Below are 27483 nucleotides of genomic sequence, written 5' to 3'. Positions count from 1 at the left end.
CCTCCAGTTCTCTGCTAAGTGGCCCTTCCTTCAGGTGTGACCATGAGAAAGAATCAGGGCCCCGTCATAGCCTGTCCTCAAACTCGGCCTTCGCCTTCGCACTAATCACAGTGGGTAACTGCATATCACTCCTCGATGTTCATCGTCCCAGCTGGACGGTGGACTCCGCGAGACAGGGACCGTTTCGTACATGGGGATTTCCAGCACCCACCCCAGTGCCCAGCACATAGTAGGGAGTCCATAAACATTTATTGGATGGATGGACAGACTAGTGACAATGGTCTGCCCTATGTAAGAGAGAACACGAACATTGAAAAAGAGGGGTTGTGCACGGCTAGGAACAAATCTACACCCTGGGGCCAAGTCTACACCACTAAGGCAGAGGGAACCCACTCTCTCAGGTGTCAAAGTCTGGGATTGGACCAAACGGGCTCTGACGAGCCTTCCCACTCACAACAGTCTATATATGTTTAAGGTTTATTCGATGAGTCTAGGGCAGTGATGGCGAACATTTTGAGCTCGGCGTGCCAGCATTTTGAAAAACCCTAACTTAACTCTGGTGCCGTGTCACATATAGAAATTTTTTGATATTTGCAACCATAGTAAAACAAAGATTTATATTTTTGATATTTATTTTATATATTTAAATGCCATTTAACAAAGAAAATCAACCAAAAAAATGAGTTTGCGTGTCACCTCTGACACGCGTGTCATAGGTTCGCCATCACTGGTCTAGAGGATGGAGAGACTAGAAAGTGGCTCAACAGTAAACTTCCACTTTTCGAAAAGGGGTAGGGGTCCCTGAGGCCACCCAGCTTTATGGTTTCACATCGCCCTCTAGTGACCAGGACATGTCACTATGGCTTGTGATTGAAAAACAGCTTAAGTTTATAGGCCTGGCTTGAGTATAATTAATAACTTGCATATGTATGAAATGCATTAAATCCATTGAGACATCATTTAGCCATTCAATGACACTCAGTGCCTAGTATGTGCCCGGGACAGTGCCCGGTGACAAGATACAGCAGTGAGCCTGTCGGATCTGTCCCCTGCCCTGCGTGTATCTTACAGGGGGCGTGGGCATTCAGTGATCACACAACACCGGCCGAAATTCCGCTGCGGCAGTGTGGGAAGGAAACATACAGAGTGTGAATAGAGAGTGTGGACCCTCAGGAAGGCTTCTCTGAAGAAATCATGCTTAGCTTGGAACCGAGTGATGAGAATCAGTCAGGCAGAGGTGGGAGGGAGGGGAGAGGCAAAGAATTCTCGGTAAGAAAGCTCCGTGCGCTTGAGGAAGAGAGAAAAGGCAGGTGCCTGGCATAGAGAAGGGCACAGGAAGGCAGTGAAGACGTGGTATCATCACCACCATCACGTTCCCATTAATGGGACATGAGTTGCTGTGGTGACAGAGAAAAGGAGGCAGGGTGGCCAGGGTGGATTCTGCAGGACAGAGGGGGCTGTGGGGACAAACACCAGGCAGGACACGCAGTGGCCTATGGGAGACGCGGGAGCACACAGCTGCTCCAGCCACCAGAGCTCAGGAGCAGCTGCTGGGAAGTGTGTGAGAGGTCACCAGGGCCTCTCTGTCCAGGAGAGAACCAGGCCCGAGGATGGTGGCCTCACAGCAGTGAGTGACACCTCCTCTCCCTCCTCCCTACACTCCGGGGTGGAGGAGCTCCCTGCTCCCAAAGGCGCCAGCCTGCCTACCCTCCCCCACCAGCCTCAGACACGCCTCCAGGTCACTGAAGGAAGGTCCTCTCTCAGCCTGTGAGTACTTCCGTCCTGGGATCCATCTGCCATTATCCTGGGGGCAGGGCTCCAGGGGCCACTTGGATGAGCTATGCATCCCACTGGACCCTGCCCTCCCTCCACGCCTCTCCATCCAGACCCACAGCAGCTTCCACGCTGAACTCCTGCCATCTCTCCCCGCTGGGGCTCACCCACAAACTCTTCCCCCTTCAGGTCCCCTTTCCCTTCCTCCTAGCCTGTCCAATGGCCGCTCATTCTCCAGGTCTTAGCTTAGACACCTCCTCTCCAGAAGCCATCCACGTCCCCACCCCCTGACCTCACCTTCTGCACGTCCCCATTGGAGCATTTTGATTGCCTGTGTCCTTTCCATCGCTCCAGCAGACATGAGCACGTAGAGGTCAAGGACTATGCAGATCCCATTTCTCCTGTATCCCCAGCAGCTAGAAGGTGCCCAGAACTATTCCTTAAGTAAATAAATGAAGGAAAATAAATTACAGCTGCTCCTCAACTCATAATGGGGTTAAGTTTCCATAAGTCCCTGGTAAGACAGAAATGCATTTACTACACCTAACCTGCTGCACATCATAGCTGAGCCTAACCTCCCTTAAACATGCTCAGAATACTGTCCTTATTGGGACATAACCCTATCGTAAGTCAAGAAGCATCTGTAATTGCCATCTTCTCACTCACACCAGAAGCAGGAGACACGGACGGGTGTTTTGCAGACATGATGGGATGCAAAACCAAAACACAATATCCAAAACAATGCTGGCAACACAGCAGTACACTGCCGAGAATCAGCTGTTTACCCTCGTGATGGTGGGGCGGCCGCTGCCCAGCGTCAGGGGAGAGTATAGCCCAGGAAAAGACCAAAGTTCGAAATTCAAAGTATGGTTTCTACTGAATGCATATTGCCTTCACACCATCGCGAAGTCCAAAAATCGCTCTGTGAAACCGTCGCAGGCCGGGACCCTCCGTAGTCTAACCTGGGCCGCCTGCTGTTCACCACCCTGCAGTTTCCCATTTCCATCAGGCCACCCTCCCTGCCCTCTCTGTCGAATGGGGCCTGCTCACTGCATTACTAGATGAGAGAAAGAACACGGTCCCAGCCCAGGCAATGACTCCTCAACCTTATTACTTGTGGCAGCTGTTGGTGTCCCCTAACCTCCCTGGGGAAGGCAGAGGGAGAAGCGATAAGGAGCTGTCTGCGCTTCAGGCCTATTAGACATTCCAGCCACCACCAGCACTTGTTTTCCTGGTGACTAAGAGTTGGGCTTCTTTCTTGCCAACTTCCACAGCACTTGGAGGCTTGGATCTCTCAGGGTGAGTCTACAAACCATCACAGACCCCAAGGCCAAAACCTTACCTGAGGTAGCCCCACTCTGAATCAGCTTATTCCCCACACTGCATGAAAAAGGGACCGCTGCTTCTGTTCAGTCCATGGCAAAGGCTGTGTTAGGTGCTTTGGGTCCATGGAGAATATGTTTTTCTCCTGCCCTCTGCAGAGCTAATATTCTAGCAGGAAATACAGAACTAAGCAGCTTATTACACGGTTATTCAATGACAATTGTCATGTAAACAGAGGAGGAGAAGTGCTAGGGGCCAGGAGAACACAGCCTGAGTGACCTGGGGTCGCCTGGAGGTCAGGGCAGTGGCCCTGAGGCTGTGACCTTTAGGATGAGAGCTGAGGATGAGCAGGTGTTAGTTAGGCAAAGAAGGGGAGGGCATGTGCATATGCAATGTGTGTGTGAGCACTTGTGTGGGTGCATGCAAACATGTGCGAGCATATATAACCATAGATGTATTGTGTGTTGTATGTGTATGCATGTGTGAGTGTATATATGCCACATATAGTGTATACATGCATGTGCGTGCATATGAATGTGTGCGCGTGTGTGTATCTGTGTGTGTCACTCATGTGTTATGTCCAGGTGTGCAGGTGCATGTGTGTGTGTCCCAAAAGCATGTGTGTCTCTGGCAGAGGCTGTGAAGGATATTTCAGGGCTTCTCTATACAGAGCAACGGAGCTGTGGTTCTTAAACCTCTCTCAGCTGGGGGATCACTCCAATAACAATAAGAGCTCCTCCATGTTCCCTGTGCTGCCGTCATTGAGCCAGACCCTTAAAGTGTGTCCTCTCACTGCTCCTCCAGCAGCCCCAGGAGGCAGCCACGGTCACCGCCCCATTTTGCAGAAGGAGAAACAGAAACTCAGGGAGAAAAAGGGACTTTCCCAAGGTGGCCTAGTGACTTAGTTTGGGGCTGTGATTTGGAGTCTGTGACTCTAGAGCATGTACTCTAACCCACGGAGCTCTTTCCTGTCCCCAGGGCAAGGAGCATGGTGGACCAGCCCTATGGCAACACCCTCCCAGCAGTGAATGGAAAAGGTCTTCAATGAAGCCCTGCCTCAGTTCAGAGTCACATGACCTTGGTAAAGGCCCTCCCTCTCTGTGCCCTGCCATTCTATGGGGGCAGCTTGTGTGGGCTCTACCACCCACACACTGCAGACAGGTTATGTCATCTCTCAAAAGCTGTTTCCTCGTCTTCAAATGGACCTGATAATGGCGCACTCCAGACAGTTGTAAGGATCCAGTGAGTTCATGCACCTAAAATGTCCAGCCGGGGACTGCCTGGTAAGCAGGCTCAATACACTGTCGCTGTCACTGATGCTGAGGAACCCAATGGCCCTGCGTTCCAATGTCCATTCTGCCTCCTAGTGGTCATGTGACCTCGGCAAAAATTACTTAGCTGTTGAATTTTCCTCACTTATCCTCACCGGTACCAACTTCATAGGATTAACTGAGGAATAAATGAGCTAATGCACTTAGCACAACGTGTCCTGCAAGTGCTATTTACATATGTTGTATTATTTACATGTGTTGTGCAATATTATAAACAAGAATCATTTGGGGTCTAATTTTGTCCCAGTTCAGGGCTTTAGAAGCAAATGCAAGGATGCATCTGGTTTGACAGGTTTGCTAGATATTGGAATGTTCGTAAAATTCTTTCTAAAAACCAGACCTGGCTCATGGGTCAATGGAAAGTCAGTCTCCCTTTGGCTCTGAGGCTGGCAGTTCAGTCCAGTTTATTCTGGTGCTGGCTCACAGTCTGGCCAGGTTCAGGCCATGACCATGAGTAAGTGATTCCTCTTGCCAAAAACTATAATCATGGTCATATTCTAAATATTTATACTACAAGAAACCAAACCTGCCCAACCTTCAGAGGTCACTCACTCACTCAGTGCAGTTCATTCATTCATCCAGCTCTGAATTATTGACCATGCACCCCATGCCAGGCAGTGGGCATGCTGGTGGCTGATGGGATAGGAACCTTGGTCAGTTTGGGAGAAAACTGAGCCAGGGTCCTGAAGGATGGTAACTGCTCCCGGGCTGTGCAGAGCCCCAAAAAGAATGGAGGCCTGTGTGTCTGATGCGTCTGACAGGGGGGCCTGTCCCAGCTGGGAAAGCTTAGGGTCATCTCAGCCACCACACGCATTTGCCAGGTGGGGAAACAGGAGCCCAGAGAGAGAGGGAGCCGCTGAGATCGCTCTCCTGACTCCTGGGCCATCACTCTCACAGTGAGTCCCTGCCGCACTCCCAGGACTTCTGGCCCACCTCAAACAGAATAGAGGGTCCCAAGACATTTTAGCCCACAAGCAGCCTCAAGCATAGTGACAGTAAGAATAAAAAAGCAGCCTCACTCATAACTGTATTTACCATTTACTAAGTGAGGACTTGGTGACAGGGACTTTGTGAAGCATTTTATATGCCTATCAATTTAATACTCAAAATTACCTCATTGCGTGGGTCATTATTACTGCATTTTACAGAAGAGCACACTGAGGCTCAGAGAGGAGAGGGGATTTTCCCATGATAACAGAGCTGGAAGTTGGAGAGCCACAATTAATCTTCACGCTGCCTGACTTCACACTCCATACTTGTGGCCATTATACAATGTCCCTCAGTAAGATACAAGGCACAGGGTACAGCCTGGCTACCCCTCCTCCTGAGCTCACCCAGGCTGGCAGTGGTTTGATGCATGCAGCCAGGAGGAAAGAAGGAGGAGCAGCAGGAGAGTAGCAAAGAGGTTTGAAATCTAGTCCTAGGATTGAGCACCCACTACAATATAGGACTGTGCCCAGCTCAAGAGTAATGAATATGGAGAGTGATGGAGAGCTCATTGTCTGGCAAGGAGAGGGAGGGACAGTGCACAGACCACTCCAGTGCCTGTCCCAGGCTTAAGGTGGCACCAGGTGCTGTGAGACAACTTATGTCATGTGACATGGAACCAACCATTTCCTCTCTTCTAGAGAGGGAGTCCAGTAAAGTGAGTAAGCACATGGCCCTCTGGAGCCAGAATGCCCCAGGGTTAAATCCTAGCTCTGCCTCTTACCAGGCATGTGACCTCATACAGTATTAGCATTTATTGAATGTCACTTTTCACTTCTATAAAATCAGGATAATGATACCTACTTTCTAGTGTCATTATGAAGACTAAATGAGTTACTATTTGGAAGGCACTCAGAACAGTACCTAACCCATAGTAAGAACTGTTACAATTTTTAAATTATGTAATTTGAAATAAGGTATTTTTGGCCATAAAAGAGCAGAATACCTAACCCAAAGTGGCTTTAATAAGAAAGTTTTATTAGCATCTCCCATAACAAAAGCCATCTGAAGGGCAATGGCTCCAGGCTCACAGATGTCCCAAGGAACTCAGAATTTTCTCCTCCCCATTCCCAATATCCTCCGGATATCATTGACGCCTCACCTCATGTCCCAAGATGGCTACAAAGCTCCAACCATCACATCCTCACAAAGCCACATGGAAACAAAAAGGGAGAGACACGGAAACTCTCTTGAACATAATGTTTTCTTATGAGGGAGGAAAACATTTCCTAGATGCCTCCCAGAAGACTTCCCTTATCTATCATTAGCCAAAATAGGGTCATGTGGTCACCCCAGCTGCTATGGAAGCTAGAAAAGCAAGAGTCTGGCATGTTCAGTCACTGCCCAGAGCTAGGTCCCACAGCAAGGAAGATGGGAGGATGAGGAGCCGTTCCAGGGGCAGTCAACCGGCCTTGCAGGATAGTCTTGGGAAGAGAACGTGAGAAGACGTACAGGAATACTGTGAGCCAGCCACTTCCATGCACACGTGTGAGATATTGTTCTCATAAACGACAGTAACAACAGCAACGCGAATCCCTGTGGATTAGAGGTAGAGTCCACAGAAAAGCAGGATGCCAATAAGTCCAGGTATTTCCCCACGGACAGGGCCAGCAAGGGAAACATGAAAGAAAGCCAACTGCCTGAGCGCCCTGACCACCGAAACTGACATCGTATGACCTCGTAATAACTCAGGCCCAGGGAACAATTGGTCACTCACTTCCCCTCTCAGTTGGGCAGGTTATAAATAGGCCCGAGAGCATGAAAATGAGGTAGAATTCCTCCAAGAGGAAAAAAAAACGTTTATTTAGAAAACACTTGGGTGGGCCATTTTGTGGTGAAAAGTCAGCCCTCTGGCCACCGCCTCCAGCAGGAATCAACGTTTTTCCTACAGAGGGCCGGAGAGCAAATATTTTAGGAATTGCAGACAATATGGTCTCTCTAGCAACTACTGCACTTTGTGAAGTGTGGAAGCAACCATGGACCATATGTCAACAATGGATGTAGCTGTGTTCCAATAAAACTTTATTTATACAAACAGGACAAGGACCAGATTTGGCCCCCAAGCCATTGTTTGCCAACCCCTATTCCACATGGCAAGTTACACAAAACAGCAGCCTAGGCCACGGGTCTCCAAGTCAAAGTGCACACGGGGCCATGGAGTTAATACAGAGAAGCGAAGCAGGCTGGCTCGGGTCTGTGATGAACCCATGACTCAGAACTGGGCAGTTGCAAAAACCAATGTTGTCATATCCTCCAAACTTTTTCTCAGGACAACCAGAAATGCAGAGAGCTTCCAAATTTTAAACGTTAGCAACCAATTCAAAATTTTAAACCTGATGCAGACCAAACAAAGCTCATCTGGGGCTAGCACAGCTTGCGCGGGCAGCCAGCATGTGACCTTTGGCCTGAAAGATCATCCTCTTTGAGCAACGTGCTATGACAACCAAATACACATGACACATTTGAGTGGCACGATCCAGGAAACTTAACACAAAGCCAGTCTGACCTATCGGGAATGGAATGCACAACACCACCATCCTGCCTGGGGGCCGGGCATATGTGGGAGCCCAAACCCAGAATACCTGGCCATTAGCCTGTCTGTTCCGTGTTTCTCTTCCCACCTCATTCATGCCCTGCTTCCTCTACACGGTGGTGACATCAGCAGTGTCTGGGACATCAGGCTCTGTGTCACCTTCCTCACACACACCTTCCCGGCACACCTCAGAGGAACCTTGAGGTCATGTGCACAAAAGCACTTGGCAAACCATAGAGCCATATACACTTCAACTTTACCGGTGTCTGGCTTCCACAGCCCCAAACGCTAACTCAGAGGCTCCTATAATGAGTATATTCCGTAGAGTAGGGTCCACCACGGCAAGCAGGACCGACACACAGCAAAAGAACTCAACCAGCTTCCCTGCTGGTACAAAGGCCCTTCTGCTGTGTCCACAGTGCTCCCAGGAAGCTGGCACCACCTAAATGCCCCAGGCAGCAGACAGCTCAGCATGTGGCCCATTTCCTTGGCTGTCTTTTAGCTGCTCACACACCTATTCAGTGACTCCTTTACTCTTCCCACCAGTTCCTGTAAATCTGAGGCATCCCAAGTACTTTGCTGGGAGCAACTCTGTTGCCCAGATGAGTTCTCCATCATCTTCCACCTCTGCCTTTTTTCATCTCTCTGCAAACCACCTTCAGCCATATCTTGGCACCAGGGGGGGGGGGGGGGGGCGGCAGGAGGGGATGGGCAAGGGGAAGAGGACAAAACAAAGAAGGAGAGAGAGAGGAGCAGTGCCTTCTAGCTCAGACCTTGCCCAACCCCATATCCACTGAATCCAATTCTGTTCAAATTAACTGCTGGCTCAGCAGTTTTCCAATCTGTCCTCAATTTCTGTGCCTCCTCAGAGCTGGCTCAGGGACCCTGGTAGGGGGATGGAGAGGGATGCCACAGGGCAGGGGTGACTTCAACAGAGCAGCTCCATCTTATCTGTTTTGTGTACTGTAGTCCCACATAAACTGTAATTGAAAAACTGATTCCAATGCTAAAGAAAATGTTTGAAAATTCATGCACTAGCCACTGTGCCCAGATCAAAGCTCCCATATAGAAGAAGCATATAGGCTCACTTGAGGGAAGCGATATTATTTGGCAAAGGGTAACTCAGGAACAATTGGACTAAATTTTTGTTCAAAATAAAAATAGCTTTACTGAGTTTCAAATGGGAAAAAAAGTGTGTCCATACCATTCATAAATATCTATATATATAAAAGCCTAATATGCAAATTGTCCCCTCAGGAGTTCGACTGGGAGACCAGGAGGTCAATCGCTCACTATAATGTGAGCTGACCACTAGGGGGTGACGTGGAATGAAGGAAGGCCCCCGCAGGCAGCCAGAAGGCCCTGATTGGCCCTGATCGACAACCAGATCTAGGGACTCTTCCCATGCACAAATTTTGTGCACCGGCCTCTAGTCTGTTTATATCTGCCTAGTGGCGAAATGGGGGAACATGTCTAAACTTTCACACTCCAAGTAGGTTATGAAGCATTTCTCAAAGCTGCCAGGAGGCTCTGCTCATTACTGCTTAGTGACTGGACCACCCTTGGGCACCCCAGGGACCATTGATGGGCAAAAACTTGTCGCTCAATTTCAGCTTTCCCCAGTGTGGTCTGCACATTGTTCCAGGGGATGGTGAACCCCAGGTCTTATGGGCGAGCACAGAGAGGAGGCTGGCAGGACCTACCACGTGGAGCCCGCAGGGAGAGGCCAGCGGGAGTGAGGGATGTGCTGTCAGCTGAGCTCACACAGCCTACTGCTGACTCAGCTGATGGCTCAAGCTGCCTGGAATTGCAGGTGTGAACCCTGTGCCGCTCTCAACACAGAGAAGGCATTAACCAGATCATTTTAGAATCGTACATTCTCAGACTGTCAGAAGCACGACCTCTTCGAAACTCGGGCCTGGAGGGCACAGAGGCTTCGGTTCCATTAGAGTTAGGTTCCCGGGCTCTGCAGACAGAATTCAGGGACCCTGGAAGGCTCTGGCTAAAGGAAATGGACTGCAGGGTGTGGGCCAGCTCAGCTCACAAAAGGGGGCAGAGGAGAAGGTTTAGGATGAGTGCAGAGCAGACAGCAGACATTACCTGGCAGCCCTGCCCAGAAATGAAGCTATAATCAAGTCCCGAGGATTTTTGCTCTCCACTGATAAGCTCAGGATTCCAAGCCCTGGAAAGGAGAAGTTCCAGCCGAACCTTCCCTGACTCACCAGCGTGGTTTGAAGAAACCTTCAAGCACTGTAGCGAGAGAGGAAGACGTCTGATTTACCGGTCTGTTGAGGCCATAAACACCGAGCTAGAGAACTCCCAAAGGCAGCCAGGGCTCTCGGGGAGTGGGAACGCTGCCTGGGACCATAAATAGTGGACCTTTACGACCATGCGCCGCGGGGCTGGCGGAGGATTGGCGGGGATGACCCACATAAAGGGCTACATGTACTGCTTGGCACGCAGTAAGCCCTCCACTGCCAACAGTGCCTCTCGTAGCTCACCTAGACCCCCTCTAAGGCGTGCCTGGCCAGCAGTGACCTCTAACCCAAACCCTTGCACCTTGCAGACCCTGATCCTAAGCTACCTCAAATGTAGAGACTGTTTGGCTGGGGAACGTTAGGAGGTTTACTGACCCCAAGTACATCCTACGCCGTTGGGAGTCCAGCAACATCCAGATGGCCAGACAGAGACTGTCGCGTGGATGCTGCTCTCATCATTCTTCTGATCACGGCCTACCTGCCGCCTGCCTCTCCTCTCCTCTCATCAGTCTGAGTGAGGTTCTGGGTCTGGCAGGTTATCTTTATCACGCCCTGAGGTCAGGAGAGGAGAAACAGAAACTCTTAACAGAAGACAGACTCAGAGCCTCATCTCCTCCTCAATATTCTGCTGAGTCAGGAGCAGACTCCTTGGATCTTCCTGCCAAACCTCAAAAACTCTCGAAGCCTTTGCCAGGGAGGACACGCCCACCTGCTCCCCTGCTCACAGCTACCGCCTATTACAGGGCTGCTGCAACCCTCTGGTGGCTTCATTGGAGGCATATTCTAACTTTAAAATCAATTGTGTGGAAAGGGAGGGTAAATAGCAAGCCATTCTGCAGTGGTCTGGCCCCTCAAAGCCCCCCTGCCTGGCGGCCATCGGCCGGGCTGATGGTGCAGACCTGAAGCTTGTCTCTGGGCTCACTTTCATTTCTATGTTGATATTTGATGGGAGCAGCAGGGCCCTAAGTCAGCAGCTCACGTCTTCAGCGTGGACACCTCTAGCTTCTCCCTCTAAGCCGGCCAGTTCCAGCATTTGCTCATTCAACAAACATATGCTGAGACCCACAAGGACCACTTCCAGCGGGAGGTGTTGAACAGGGATCCTGCTATTGTTCACAGAGGGCCGCCGATGAGTGGACACAGCTGTGGTGCTCTCTCCACGCTGATTCCGCTCATCACCGCAGCAGCCCTGCGGAGTCTCTCGCTCTATTCTTTCTGTAGTAACTACTATTTGTGCTGCTGGAGCAACTGGGAAGTTTTCAGTACAGTGCACTAATCTGCTCCCGTTTACCTTGCCCGTGATGCTCTGTTGCCCTCAGAAAAAGCTAATAAATGAAATCACGTGGCTGGAATTGGGCTGAGGGGCAGGCATGGCCCTGCCTGAAAGGGTCTCAAATCCTCGGTCCCTCCCCGCGGAAGTCAAGCCTTCGCCTGCAGTGTGAGGCGGACCGATGAGAAAGCCCAGTCTTCCTGACCCGCTGACTCCAGTTCCAGAGGCAGCAGCGCCCAGTGAGCACTGAAGTCAGAGCCCACGACAGCGCCTGGGGAGGAGGAAGTAGAAAGTGGAGGTGGGGTGGGGGGGATCAGCGATGGCTCCCCTGAGTCCGATGGCCTCCCTTGGACCTGAGTTCGCCACACAGCCCCTCAGATCCCCCACAGGGCCCAGGACTCTGTGTCTGTGGGATCTGCCCACCGATGACTCTCCCGGCAGGACCAGCTGTTTGGCTGTGTTTGAACTGTCACCCAGCCAAAGCGGCTTGGTGGCGCGCCCAGACTCCAGCCAGCACACACACCAGGCCTGGAGGCCGCGCCAAAACCTTTTAAATACATAATTTGAAGCAAACAGCCAATCAATTTAAAAATACTCCAAGCAAAGAGCCAATGAGATTTGGAAACAAGGAAAACTGAAAGTAAAAGGTAAATTGATGTAGTCATTCATTATTTAAACTTTTCCTTTCTTCAGGGAGGATTTAAGATGTCAAGAGCCAATTATTTTATGTAAAAAAACAAACAAACAAACAAAAAAAAACAACACCACAGCCATACTTGCAGGTCATCCAGACCAGGGTTTCCCAGCGTGCATGTACTGACCTCACAGTTTTGCCATACGCCAATACCACCTTCATAGGTTTCTTTAGATGTTCTCATCTACAGACACACATGTAAGAAAATACACTATATCACTGCCATAAATGGGAAACCAGGATGACCTGTCATAGAAAGGTAACCACAAGAATAAATAAAATGAAAACAAAACAATCTGATTAAATCCTTATCTCGGTAGAGACAGACCATCTAAGGAGAGCTGAGCCTGGAGTCTGCTCTCATGCTATAAAACAGTGGTTCTCAACCTTGGCTGCACATTAGAATCACCTGGGAATCTTTTTTAAATCCTGATTTCTGGGCCTCATCCTCCGGAAATTCTGTTTCTTTGTTATGGGGTGGGGCCACAACATTAGTAACAAAGAAACAGAATTTCCAGAGGATGAGTCCCAGAAATCAGGATTTTAAAAAGATTCCCAGGTGATTCTAATGTGCAGCCAAGGTTGAGAACCACTGCTGTAAAAAAGTAAGACGAGGTGTTTAAAGGAGTTAGATTAACGCCACTCGGAGACGTTCACCTGTCCTTAATCGGGAGGATTAAACTGTGCCCAATTTTCTACTCTGTGATTTAATTGTTTTTAATGTTGTGATAATTAGTCACAGGTTTAAAGAAATCATGATCCAACCCAACCCTCTCCTTTTCCAGAGGAAGCTGGGGCCCAGAAACAGGTGGCGACTTGTCCGAGGGCACACAGCAAGTGAAAGCACAGCCGGTACCCACCCCGAAGTGTGTTCGGTGAGACTGGGCCGCAGAGCCTTAAACCAGCACCCCTGGAAAGTCTTAAATTTGCTCTTCACCGTGACTGAAGACCAGTCTTGATCCACTTTATTTTGGATCAAGAATAAACCGAAATCCTTCCCAAACTGGCAGAACGGGGATCCCTCTCACCAGCCCAGCTCAAAATGTTTCATTTTTTTCCTGCTTTCTCCAACCACTCCTTGTCCATGTGCTATAGAAGTTCTTGCAATAGAAATATCTACTAAGATCCCAAATAAAACCTAGAAAGTTTGTAGAGACTACTGAACATCCGAGAACTTAAATAGGATCCTTAGATAACCTGCTACAATAAGGGAATCAGGGGGACACCCAGCCCCACCCCATAAAGACTCTTTGTCCTATAAAAACTCTCAGGTGTGGGCATCTGGACTCAGTGGCCCTCACTGCCTAGTGACTGTAACACTTCCATCAGACCAGGACAGAGAGGAGGGAAAAGTGCTCTCCCCACCGAGGTCACCTGCCATTGGCCTGCCCCCAATCTTCCCCAGAGCAGGGTTCAGCAGCGGCCCAGGGTAGTTACAGAAACAGTCAGCCTGCAAAGAAGGTGCATCCGGACCCTCGCGCCTGTGGCTTCTCTGGGAAGGTGAGGCCGGGCTTTCAAAGTTTCTCTCCCAGGACAGGAGGGAGCGAAAGGGACATGACAGGTCATGGAATCTGGCCGATGTTCCCTCTTTCCTTTGGATGGGGAACAGGAATAGTTTAAGGCTCCTTGAGGGACTGAAACCCATGTTTTATGGTGACAAGGCTGGAGTTCAGCCTTTCCCTGCCTGGAAAGGAAGCCTGCTTAACCCCCAGGGTACACTGTACCCAGCTTATTATGTGAGCAGCACAATAGGCCGAGGCACCCGCCGTGTGAGCACCCACGGCCCAGACCTGACTCTTGGTCCTAATGTGGAAAGTGCAGGACTTCCTATGCCGCAGCAGCCGTTTCCTGAAATAGAACAGGATTTGAGGGAATGGTTTTCACTGGGTGGGCAGGGAAGGCCAAGTGTGGCTAGTTCATTCAGGGCGACTCAGACCCTGCTCCTGGCGCTGCTCCGGGTTGGGCCTCACTTCCCTCCAGCGACTGCGGCTGTCAGATCCCCTCTCTGCCAGTGCTCATCGTCTGCCCTCCTGTTTGGTTTCTTGGGGAGGCCGTGTCTCTCTTCTTCCTCTCAGGCCATTTGTACTCAGTTCCAGTTTCTATTTTGAAATTGATTGGATCTTGATCAACCGCTCACGTTCCTTTTCAGAACACCGAGAGGTGATCTGTTTCTCTCAACCGGAGGCAGGGCTGCTCCTGCAGCTGTTTTTGTGTTGGGTCATCGGCCCGGGTACCACCAGAATTAGTGGGGAAACCTGTACTGAGGGCGCTGACTCTGCAAAGACTGCCTTGGACGAGCTGCATCACCCGACTCCATCCCCACACTCTCCATCTCTGTCTCAAATTGGCCCATTCGATCAACACTTAGGGAGTCTTGACTACAAGCCAGGTTCTGTTCTGAGACTACAGGCACGAAAAAGCCCGGTCCCTGGTGCCCAGATTACACCCCAACACGGAAAGCACTGTGGGGTGGCAGGGGGTCAGTGTGGTGCCCCCTGTTGGCCTCTCCAGCTCAGCTCACAGCTCTCCAGCCCTCCTCCCTCTCCTTGGCCTCCTGCCCTTCATTCTGTTCCTGGTTGTCCTCTCTTCCTTCCTGTCTGGAATGAACTTTGCCCATCTCCCCACCTGGCCAGCCCCTCAACATCAGTCAGCACAGCTGCACGCCCTCCCCAGGAGTTCTTCCCCAACCATCTCATCATTTCCCGCAGCTGCCCTGCAGTCTCTGTCAGTCACCCCTTTCCTCCTGCATGCATGGCCACCATCTGGCAGTACCTTGCTTATTTATTTGTGTGTTGCATATTGTCTGTTTCCCCCAAATAAGATGTCATCTCCACGAGGGCAGGGACGGTGAACCTTGCCTTCATCGCTGTGTTCTCAGTATCTACAACAGTCTTGGCACAGATCATACGTGCCAAGGACGTGACTTTAGGAGGTTGCCAGGAGACCAGGTATGCAGGTGAGCATTTCCTAAACAAAGACATGAAGCATTAGGGGAATGACGGGAGTGAGCAGGCGGTGGGCGGACGGGGCGAAGGGATCCAAATGGAGACTGAGAAAGCAGGCAGGGACCCTGTGGTCATAATCTGTGGATATCAACCTCAAGAGTTTTGTTGTGTGTTTTTTTCCTCTGGGACAGTGATAGTCACTCATCAACTAAGCCTGAAGGAGCCATGACCTGCTCTCGGAGACGGCCTCTTGATTTCAATGGCGACGGGGAAGCCACGCCTGGCATAGGACAGGTGCTGAGATGGCTGCAATTGAACTGTGATCGTTTGGAGGTCATGGCTCTTGTCAGAACAGGCTGTGAGCATGTGGTCCAGAGGAGGAGAAAGCACAGGCTGAAGAGGGGGAGCTTCTCAGGGGTCACCAGCTCCAAACACACAAATATCCTCAGAGGGAGGATGTGAGCTTGTCACGCGTCCTTAGGAATCCACCTGCCGATTCCATTCACATTCAGTTCTTACTCAGTATTTCATTGCTCACCCCTTCTTCCAGCTGGGCCAACCTCACTGGTTTCTACCAACCTGGTAGGAAGAACCCCCGCTTTGGAATCAGAAAAGCTGGACTTAAGTTCCAGAAACATTTTAAAAGCTGCCAAATATCGAGCCCTTGCTGTGTGCCAAACATTATGCTGAGTACATGACACACATTTTGTTTTATTTACTCTTCCAAGAAATTCTCTAACGCAGGCAGTAATATCGTCAGCCTCGCTTTGCAGGTGAGAAAAACAAGCCGAGGTTCCACAGCTCAGTTTTCAGCGCTGTAAATTGTTTCCTGATCCACATAATGTAAATGAACATCTCACAGCAGGTGTGATCATGGAAATCGAGTGGGCCACCGTGTGAGTGTCGGGCGAGGCTCTGTCCTCTGTGGCCAGCGGCGAACACGTCACCGTAAAGCTTGTTAGAAACGCAGAGCTCGGGCCCCTCTCCGAACTCCCCGAGCCAGAAGCCGCATTGTAACAAGAATCCCAGGACACGTGTATGCACTTCAGTTTGGAGAAGCAGTGATGTAAGCGGTTACTAACCCCCGCTGTGCATTGTTGAGCTGGTGTCTGACTCATTACTGCCTTCTCCGCTTGGTTAGTAAGAGTCTGTTACCAACTTGATTGCTTCTGGGCCAGTCCTCCTCCAGCTTTCATGGGACTACACATCAGCTGGGGTTCAGACTCTGATCCGGTGGGTCTGAGTGGGCCCGGGGTCTGCATTTCTAACACGCTCCCAGTAGCGCAGCCGGGCTCACAGCTCACTCTCTCGCGAGGAACCTGACATCAGATAAGTGAATCAGCAAGGAGGAAAGGCAGACCTTGCAGGTGGAATGAATTCAGGAGAGGCACCTCCACTCCACAAACACATCCAGAGGGCAGACAGCATCTCCAGTTCTCCCCGTGTTCTCAGCACCAAACGCTCTGTCACAGGGAGGCATGAGTCATCCCTGAGTGAATGAATGAATGAATGAATGAACCTCAAGTCAGTCCTCACCTCTCCCCTGCCTGACACTGCCCAGGGGCTTTTTAGGTCTAGGAAACCCCACGAGGCTCACCATGGCCCACAAAGCCGGATCTGACCTGGGTCCTGCCACCTCTCTCGTCCCTCCTTCTTCCCACACCCCCTGCACACACACACCCATGTCCACAACACTAGGCTTCTTCTTGCTTCTCTAACACACTAAGCTTTTTCTTGCCTCGGGGTCTTGGCACCTGTCCTCCCCGCGACCTGGAATGCCCTTCTTCCAGCTCTTCCCATAGCTGGCTGCTTCTCGTCATTCATAACTCAGCTCACATTTCACCTCCTCAGCAGCTGTCCCCGATGGACCCGTCTAACCTGTTGTACGCACACCCCACCCAAAACCCTTTATCGTGCTTTTCATTAGCCTTTATCAACCTGAAAATATTTCATTTGTTTACTTGCTTTTTTTTTTTCTGATTCTCCTATCAGAAAGCAAATTTTATGAAAGCAGAGACCTTGACTACAACCCCTGGCCCATAGTAGGTGTTCAATAAGCAGTTGGGGAATGAATGGATGAATGCTCTAACACACCCCAAGGAACCCATAATTTGCTTCTGTCTTTGCAATAAGGGAGGGAGAGACTGAGCACTATGTGAGGCCAGAAGATAGAGCCATCACTTCCTCCTGGATGAGGACATAGGGGTGGTAATCAGGGCAGACTCCCTGAAGGAGGTGGTATTTAAACCACCTTGAAGGGTGGAAAGGATTTTGACAGGGAATGAAAGGCAGAAATGGCCACCCCAGGCAGAAAGAACATCCTGTACAGAGCCTGACAGTGCAGAGGTCGGGGGGGGGAGGTGGGGGCAGGAGTAGCGGGGTGCTTAGAGAACACAGTATATAGCTGATGGGTGGAGCCTTTCTACCTGGCCCAACCCTGCCTGGCCCAGGACTCCAGGAAGAGACAGCCCCACTATAGGTGTGACACAGTCTGGCAGGGCTCCTGCCTCTTAGAAACTGAGGTCACTGCCTTCCCTCAAGCAGGCCTTGGCCTCACCCTTAGCCGAGATGACAGAGCCCAACTCTCTGAAACAAGACATCAGGAAGGAACAGGTGGGCTTAGGGTTGGCCCACCTCCCTCCAGTGGGCAGCTCCGAGGCTTGCCTAGCTCCCATCCTCTTGTCTGTAAAGAGCCAGATAGTTGTAATTATTTCATCAACCTCCCATGATAATTTGCTTCAGGTCTAAGTCTTTGTTTATCTCTAAGCTCCGTAAGAGAAGGAACCACATCAGTCAGCCTTATCTTGGCCCTGTTCCCAGAGCTAAGGGCAGAGAGACTGGCTCCAAAACAGGTCCTAGGCAAGACTTGTTCATCTGTTCACCACTATTGATCAGGTTCCCACAATGTGCTGGGCCTTGCGCTATACACTGAGGACACAGGAGTGACACTCGGCAGCGAAGGCCTTTACCTTCTCAAGGGTAGAAGTCACATTCTATTTGGGGGCAACATATTCTAAAGACTGCATTCTGCCAGTTTCACGGTGTGACCTTAGCAAGCCACTTCATCTTCCGGGCTGCACAGAAAATAGAAATGGGGAGACTGAATCACAGAGTCCAGAAAATGTTAGTTGGAAGCCACTTCCCTCATCCAGCCTTTCTCTGGCCATGGCCTGGGCCCGAGCAGAGGAAGGTGGAAGCCCCTCGGTTGGGAGCAGCTGACGGTGGTGGAAGGACAGTTAAGGAAGTGCAGTGGTGGGTGCTACCCAGAAAAAGAGCAACCTGGTAAAACGTCCAGCGAGATGAGGTGGAGACAGGTACTGCCTGGGCCTCCGGGACATAGAACAGTATACCTGATGGCTGACAATGACCAGAGCAGGTAACAGGACCAGGGCCTCACAGAGAGATGAGTGGGAGCTAAGTGAGGTCCCCATTTGGGAGACACTGGGACCTAAATACAGAGGCAATACATGTCAGAACTGAAGTCCAAGGTGGGGATCTGTTGGCTTCTGAAGGGGAAACCATGGCTCAAGGCCAAGGTCAGAGTCAGAACAGCAGCAAGTTGACTCAATGCTGTGACTCAAGCTACCTGGCCAGAGCCTTTAGGTCTCCCACCAAGGCTAGTCCAAAGTCACGGACACAGGGATCAGGAACCGGAAACACAGCCCCCTTGGCCCAGTCCTCTGAACATCTGGTCCTCTGGGTACCACCTAACTGGGCTAGATCCCAAGTCCAAACAAGATTTTCTAGACTTACGGCAGACACTGAGCTGTTTATTGAGATTGGTGAAAGGAGGAGATGATTTTCCCTTAACTGAGTCCTGGCTTGTGTCCTTGGGAATTGGGCGGACATTTGGATTTTGAGCACCGGCCCATAGAGGAACTGAAGTGCCTTTTTTTGCCTCAAGTTCAAGCACCTCTGGGGTAGTTTTAATGGTGACATTAAAGTTCTGCTACATAATACCAAAGCAACAGGCCAACTCAGGCCAAAACTAATAAATAACAAATTGCTACTATTAATAGTGAATGAGTACTGTCTGCTCATAACATTTTTGGGGGGGGGGGGGGGGAAGGGGGGGAGCGGTGGGCAGGCCATTCTGTTCCCACTCGAGGCCCCTCTACCATTTACCCTGTGTTACACTTCAGGGCACTTACATTCTTTTCAATGGTAGTTCATCCATTTCTAAATGTCTTCCCCATCAGAATATAAGCCCCATGAGACAGGGAATGTGTCCGTCTTGTTTAGGGCTTTCTCTCCAGGGCCTAAAACCTGATAAATACTCAGGAAATACCTGCTGTATGAAGGAATGAGGCAGAGCTATGTGTTTTTAATCTCAATGGTGTGTTTTGAGTGAAGACAAGGTGCGAATATATCTAATGAGGTCACTATCATCCGAGTGATGATGGAAATTAGCCTGGAAATGGAATTCAGGAGACATCAAGAAGGAAGAGTCAGTTATTAATGTTTATATTTCTTTTTTTAAAATATATTTTATTGATTTTTCACAGAGAGGAAGGGAGAGGGATAGAGAGTTAGAAACATCGATGAGAGAGAAGCATCGATCAGCTGCCTCCTGCACACCCCCTACAGGGGATGTGCCCCAAACCAAGGTACATGCCCTTGACCAGAATCGAACCTGGGACCCTTCAGTCTGCAGGCCGACGCTCTATCCACTGAGCCAAACTAGCCAGGGCAATGTTTATATTTCTATAGTTTGAACTGAAAAACACTGAGATGCCATCCCATCACTATCAAAGACGCAAAGACATAACACTTGGCTGCAGGCTGAGTGGTGAGGACCTTAGGAAAGAGGCCTCTCAGGTATGGTGAGAGTCTCCTTGAGTCAGCAGCATCTACTGAACCAACAATAGGATTCCCTTAGGGTTCTGCTACTGCATTTTTGTGGAATTTATCTTACACATATAATCACAAGCACATGAAATGACATATGTATAAAGGTCGTTGTTGCAGTGTTGTTTATAATAAGCAAAGTATTGGAAACCATCAAAATTTCTGTAAAGAGAGTGAAGATGCTCATTAGATACTCATATGGAAAGTTTTCCAAGGTAAGGCCTCCAGTGAAAAACACAAAATGCAAAACAGAGTGTATTGAATGCTACAAGTTTTTTAGGGGGGGGGGGTGGGCATGTCATAGAGTTTGGTTATATATACACAAAATATTCTTTGGATTCCAGGCTGCACTTAATTTGAATGAAACTACATGCTCTACACCGTATGTCCTGTTAGGGCATTGTGAGTTCTGCATTTTACTTTAATTTTTTCATTAGTTTCCTTTTTAAAAAATCGCCACTTACCTTTTTGAGAAGCTCCCATCTTGTCTCTGCTAAAGGTTACCTGGGCCCTGAAGATGACCATGACCTGGAATACGGTGGTGGAGGGACAGGCCAGGTCCTGATTGGAGTCTGGCCCGCAAGAGGCAGAGAGCAAGGGGCACCAGAAAACACACTCACTGGAATGGGAACAGCCTCTCAGATGCAGGCGCTGAACCCCTGGACTCAGTTTACCCAGCTGGATGTCACAAGAACCAAATGTAGCTCCCTTCCCCCTCCCCTCTGAAGCATGCCTGGGAGCTAAACTGCTCAGTAATTCGACGTTAGATGAGGTAACCAACACTGGTTTCATCTCACTGACGTGAACACTCCCCTTCCAGTAACAGCACTACTTTCCTCGCTGGGAGTTCCCTGCTGTCCGCAGTCCACCTGCTGCGGCCCTGGGTCACAGTGGAGTCTACCCCGCAGTCATCAGGCCCAGCCCTTTTGTGCAGAGCATTGGGAAATGAGCTGCTCCCTCTGCTGTCACAATCAGACCCGGGAGGAGGACTGTGAGAGCTGGAACGGCAGTCACTGCACTGAAACTGTGCGAAGCTCAGGAAGGAGGGAAGCAGAGGCGGGAGGTGGCGACACCTGCAAGGGACAGGCAGCCTGCTCTGGTACCGGCCGGGTTTCTAAGTCACATGAGCCGACACATTTTGTTGTTGTTGTTGTTAAATTTGAAACACAGGTAAATCTTTTCCCCCCACTTTATTATTCAGACTGTTTATGGTCTGTATGTTATTTGACTGTTGGCAGATGTCTCCCAACTCCCCCCTCCCCACTTTACCCACTTCCTCCCAGCCCTTGCCCTACCCCAGGCCTTCACCACACTAGTGTCTGTGACCACTGCTTATGCATATATGTGTATGAGGCCTTTGGTTAGTCTCTATGATCTCACTTATACGTGGAATCTAATGAACATAATAATCTGACAAACAAAATAGGTCCAGAGGCTTGGAGGCATGGAACAGACTGACAGATCTCAGAGGGGTGGGAGGGAGGGAGGGAAGAGGGGAAGAGGTTAACACATTCTCTCTCTTTTTTTAATTGTTATTATTAAGCCAGTTTAGATTTCATCTTCTCATTTTCACAGTCCCAAGGACCTGCACACACATGCCAACGCCAGTGGGCAGGTAGTGACTGCCGAAAGCACTCGAATGGGAAGAACCCTGGGCTTTTATCTGGGCTCATGATGCACGAGGAAGGTATGCGGGGAAACAGAGAAGATGCGTAATTGGTGCATCCCTTTGACTAAGAAGTAACCCCTGACTCAGTCCTCTGCCTCATCTGGACGGGGCAGTGCTTCATATTCTTCCAAAGGCTTGCTCGGTCTTTCAGGTTGGGGTATGGGAAGGAATTCGTCAGCCTGTGACCCCAAAAGGTAAATATCCATATTTACTTAGCGGTTTAGTGGGTCTCCCTGCCCTCAGAGAACCCAGGTTGGTGCCGTCAGTAACCGGATTCCTGGTACCTGCCCTCAAATGACTTACACTCCTAGGGAAGTGTCTACTTCCTGGGGGATCTTGCACACTCCGTGTTCTACTCACCTCTCTGACCTCAGTTTGCAGTCCTTATATGGTCAAAAGGAGTACTGATGCTGAAAGCATGAGGGATTACAGAGGCAGCATTTTAAGTTTACAAAACAGAGAAGAGGAAGTGAGTCCTAAGGACTAAGCAATGAAAGGTTACTAGTTGATTCTTTCTAAACTATTTGTCATGGTTCCCAGACTTGGACAAGCTGATCTGGTTAATGACAATTCTTCTCGATGGAACTATTATTCATTTTGAGCTCATTTGCATCTTCAGAAAGTAGATGGTGCATAAGAAGAAGGAATGTGTTTTGCCCTGACCAGGTGACTCAGGTGGTTGGAGCATCCTCCCATACACCAAAAGGTTTCGGGTTCAATTCCTGGTTAGGGCACATACCCAGGTTGCAGGTTCCATCCTAAGTTGGAGTGTGTACTGGAGGCAACCGATCAATGTTTCTCTCTCTCTCTCATTGATGTTTTGTTTATCTCTCTCTCTATCAATTAAAAAACAACAACATATCCTCAGGTGAGATAGAGGGGGAAAAAAACAATGGGTGTTTTTTTGACAGAAAATTATTCACTCAAAAAATTTTAAAATCAAAAGATGCAAATAGAAATTAATACTTTTTTGAGGCAGTCAGGTTATGAAGATATGATTTACATACAGTAAAAAATTAAGGTTTATTCTCTTAGCAAATTTCAAGTATGCAATACAGTATTGTTAATCATAGTCACCATGCTGTACACTGAGTCTCCAAAACTTATTCATCCTTCATATCTGAAACCCTTTGATCAATATTTCCTCATTCCCCTCCCCTGCTCCTGGCAACCACTGTTCTCTCTGCTTTTAAAAGTTCGACGTTTCTTAGGTTCCACATATAAGTGACATCATGCAGTATTTGTCTTTCTGTGTCTGGCTTATTTCATTTAGCATAATGTCCTCCCATGTTGCTGCAAATGGTAGAATATTTTTTTTGCAGCATTATTCACAATAGCTAAGATCTAGGAGCAACCTAAGTATCTGCTGACAAATGAATGACAACGGTGTGAGGCTATATATATATAAACACACAATGGAATAGTATTCAGCCTTAAAAAGGAAAGAACTCTTGCCCTAGCCAGTTTTGCTCAGTGGATAGAGCATCGGCCTGGAGACTGAAGGATCCCAGGTTTGATTCTGGTCAAGGGTACGTACCTTAGTTGCAGGCTCCTCCCTGGTCAGGGCTCATGCAGGAGGCAACCAATGTGTTTCTCTCACATTGATATTTCTCTCTGTCTTTCCTGCTCTCTTCCATTCTCTCTAAATCAATGGAAAAATATCCTCGGGTGAGGATTAAAAAGAAAAAAAGGAAGGAATTCTTTTTTATTTGAGTAGCAGTGTTTTGATCCAACCCTCATCAATCAACCCATGTGAAACTGGCTATGTTGCTTAGCTGCTGTAACCCTCAGTTCTTCATCTCTACAAGGTTTTGTGAGGATGAAAAGAACAATGTATCAGAAAGAGCTCTGGAATCATAAAGCAATGAAACATTAGGTATTAATAAGAACACAGACATGACTACTGAGATTAAACAGGCAACCTTATCAAGCTCAGGTGTTCTTAAAACCTCACAGCATGGGCTGAGTGATTCTTAAATGTTAGAACTAAAAGAAACTCCATGACCTTCCACCAAGTCCTAGCTGTTAATGATAGGAACGGAGCCCCTGAAAGGCCAAGGCCACACAAAGTTACTAGTTGCACAGCCAGCTCGAGAATTCAGAACTGCTGACCCTGTGCCCAGTGTGCTCATTAGCCTACACAACCTCCTTCTAACGGCTGGTTTGAACAGTGATCAGACACAACCAAACTTTAGGACAGTCCCCACCATAATGGAATAATCAGACAGCTCAAAGTAGCCCTCAAACACTCCCCATCACATGTCCATCTTACTTTCCTTACTCCCACCTTCATGCATTGTGTGTGTGTGTGTGTGTGTGTGTGTGTGTGTGTGTGTGTGTGTGTGTGTGTGTGTCTGCCCCACTGAAAGCTAAATCTGCCAGGGTATGGGCCTCTATTAGCCATATTACCACATAGTGCCTGGCACATAGAAGTCCTTAATAAATGATTACCGAATGATGGTTAGGAAAATGGGCTTTAGTCAAATGATTTATGCTTACAACAGGTTTGACTTAATGACAGGTATCTTCTTTGACAAATTTTTAAGCCATTTGTTTGGGTGACGTGGAGGTTTCATGAGCCAAATCGGAGGGCAAGAATGGCTCAGGCACCCAGACAAGAGGGGCCTGAATCCCATTCCCATGCCGTAATCGCCTGGTCCTGCTCCGTCTTGCTCCTCTAAGGCACCCGTTGTCTAAACAGTACCAAGTGTTAACTTGCTAAATCAGTTACACCCAAAGGGTTGAGATTATTTAACAATGCACTAAGATGAGGTCATATCAAGAATTCTGAGGAGAGGCAGAGTTTTCAAAGAGTCCAGTTCCATGCCAAGGAGCTATTGTTCATGAAATGATTTTTGGAAAATGAAGGATTAACTCAGTAACTCATCTCTTTCATGGGAATTCATTAGGCTTAATTCTCTAATTTGAAATTCTTGGTTTTAGATCCATTCCATAATCATGTTATTAGTCTCACTTTTTAGAAGAAACATGTGAAGCAAATGCTTCTGAATTTAATTGAAATGAAATCTTAATTATTTTAACTCATCTGCATGGAGGAAACAATTCATAATTGCCAACCATCTTTGTTCTCAACAAAGATTGGTTCCACCTGCCACCATTGGGAATGTCCAGGAATATTCTCCTGGATTCTGAATTCCTGGAGGTCAGGGACTTGGGAGTTTTGTTCCTTGGTGTATTCCTAGAGCCTGGGGCAGTGATAGGCTCATAGAAGGAATCTAATCATGATTTGTAAGTGCATAAATAATGTGGGGTTATTTGTCTAAGTTGAAACCCTCCTATGGCTTATTCAGGGAGAGATCAGACTGGGCCTCAAGCTCTTAGCCCTGTCCCAGTACAGACCTGTGACATCCATGGTCTCAGGCTAATTTATGGCCCTTTCCTCAGAGCCTCCCTCTAGGACAGTGGTTTTCAACCTTCTGGCCCTTTAAATACAGTTCCTCATGTTGTGACCCAACCATAAAATTATTTTCATTGTTACTTCATAACTGTAATGTTGCTACTGTTATGAATCGTAATGTAAATATCTGATACGCAGGATGGTCTTAGGCCAGTAATTGGCAAACTGCGGCTCGCAAGCCACATGCAGCTCTTTGGCCCCTTGAGTATGGCTCTTCCACAAGATACTGACTTCTACGCATGGGCCACAAAGTTTCAATCACAGTGTACATGAGCACCCACACGTGGTATGTTGTGGAAGAGCCACACTCAAGGGGCCAAACAGCCACATGTGGCTTGCGAGCCGCAGTTTGCCGACCACGGTCTTAGGCGACCCCTGTGAAAGGGTCGTTCGACCGCCAAAGGGGTCGCGATCCACAGATTGAGAACCGCTGCTCTAGGAGCACTGAAGTAACTGGATGCCAGGAACCACTGCAGAAACTAAGGGGAACCTGACAGGGATGGAGGTGGAGTGATTTGGGGAGAATTGTGAGATAAAGACTTAGGTGAATGAAGGTCTGGTCACTTCCACACTGTGTGTGAAGCTCGCCAAATCACATCCTCACTCCAGACCTCATCCCCAAACTGAGGAGTTCTTTAGATCATGGGTTTTGTCATCTAAAATCTCCACTCTGTGGTCTAGAGTCAGTTTTTACACTGGGTGCACCCAGAGGTGAGCCCGTCTCCACCTCTGCCACTCCCCAATGCCCACAAGCGAGACCTGAGCCTACTGCTGCACCTGCCTCTGCCAGGGGCCAAGTTGTGCATGCCCACTAGGGGACGGAGCTCACTGGCCTAGTATCCTTTCTGCATCTTAGAGATGAGGCTGATTTCTTCCAGCCCCACCAGGTAATAAACCTTGGCACTCTAGGAGTTACATGGTGGGAGGTTCAAGAAAACCAACTGGATTTTATGAAAAACAGGTAACAAAGTATCTTTCTCCTTTTTCCATGGAAATGAAAATAACTTTCAAAGATCCTACCCTCGATGGGAGTATCTGCTCTCCCAAAGCCCACTTTCTTAACAAAGGTTTTCAAATAGCTGGTTTTATTTTAAAGGCCTTAAAATTAAATTCTGAAGTTAGGATATTTTTCCTATTGGATTTGCAAAGGTTTGCACTGGAAGTAAAACAATGAAGTTGAGTTTTTTAAAATCCTATATAATAAAGAGGTAATATGCAAATTGACCCTCACGCCCTCATGTCACAAGATGGCCACCCCCACGTCATCACAAGATGGCCACCCTCAAATAATCAGAAGATGGCTGCCCCCCTGTTGTCACAAGATGGCCACCCCCACATTGCCACAAGGTGGCTGGCAGGGGATGGCAGTTGGGGGCAACCAGGCCTGCAGGGGAGGGCAGTTGGGGGTGATCAAGCTGGCAGGGGATCAGTTAGGTGCCAATCATGCTGGCAGGGGAGTGGTTAGGAGCCAGCAGTCCTGGATTGTGAGAGGGATGTCAAAGGGGTCCCAGATTAGAGAGGGTGCAGGCTGGGCTGAGGGACACCCCCTCAGTGCACAAATTTTGTGCACCAGGCCTCTAGTATATTATAAAATAGTTTCATAAACTTGGATCCAAACACATGTCAGTGACTATGGGTTTATAGCTCTTGTAAATATGTTTTTCAAAATTATCCTGATTTCAAGTACAGTCAGAGAAAGACAAGTATCATATGATTTCACTCATCTGTGGAGTCTAATGAACAAAATGAACTAAAATGCAAATAGGGAGAGACTCATAGATAGAGAGCAGACTGACAACTATCAGTGGCAGGGAAGAGGGGTTGGGTAGCTGGATGGGGGGTGGAGGGATTGAGTAAAACAGAAAAAATAAATAAATCAAGGCTTAATTTATGGCTTTGTTAATTGTACAGACTTAAGAAAGTGATGCTAATAATGCTGATTCTGCTTAAAACTATGTCAAGTCTATAGCTGTTACATTGTGATAAGCACATCAAACAGGAAATGTTCTTTTAGATACAGCAAAAAAAAAAAAAAAAAAAAAAAAAATCACTCATAGCATTGACAAATGAGTGATTTCCTAACTTCTTTGTTGTTTCACTTTCAGGTACTTGCTAATGAAAATACCAGCCAATATTCATGTCAAAACTATGCTTTCCACTCTACACACAAGAGTTCCACATAAATCAATGAGTCCATTGTCTTAGAACCAATTGCCTATATGAAATTTACAATAAAAGCATTTCTATTTTATTGTTATTTGTGAATTGTATGCTGCACACCCTTTATAAAAGGAAAATTTGTAAACTTGAGTATGCATATATGCAAGTTGTCCAACAGGAGGCATATACATGCACACCTTTTTCTTTTTCAGGGAATCTAAAGACTTAGCCATTTCCCTCTGACTCCCCTCAGAAGCCCCTCATCTCTTCCCAC

At 48.5% G+C, this 27483-nt stretch overlaps 1 long non-coding RNA gene across 1 annotated transcript in view; it reads left to right on the top strand.

Annotated features, from left to right (window-relative positions):
- The window catches only part of LOC118658877, a 76026-nt gene extending 48726 nt beyond the window's left edge, over positions 1-27300 (top strand). Inside the window, exon 3 of the long non-coding RNA XR_004968395.1 lies at positions 27155-27300. This is a non-coding gene — a long non-coding RNA (uncharacterized LOC118658877). The remainder of the gene's footprint in view (positions 1-27154) is intronic.
- The last annotated feature ends 183 nt before the right edge of the window (positions 27301-27483 follow it).

The sequence above is a fragment of the Myotis myotis genome, unplaced genomic scaffold (genome assembly GCF_014108235.1).
Source record: "Myotis myotis isolate mMyoMyo1 unplaced genomic scaffold, mMyoMyo1.p scaffold_m19_p_6, whole genome shotgun sequence".
NCBI lineage: Eukaryota > Metazoa > Chordata > Mammalia > Chiroptera > Vespertilionidae > Myotis > Myotis myotis.
Note: the sequence above shows the minus strand (reverse complement) of the source record. Positions and strands in the feature narration are given on the sequence as shown.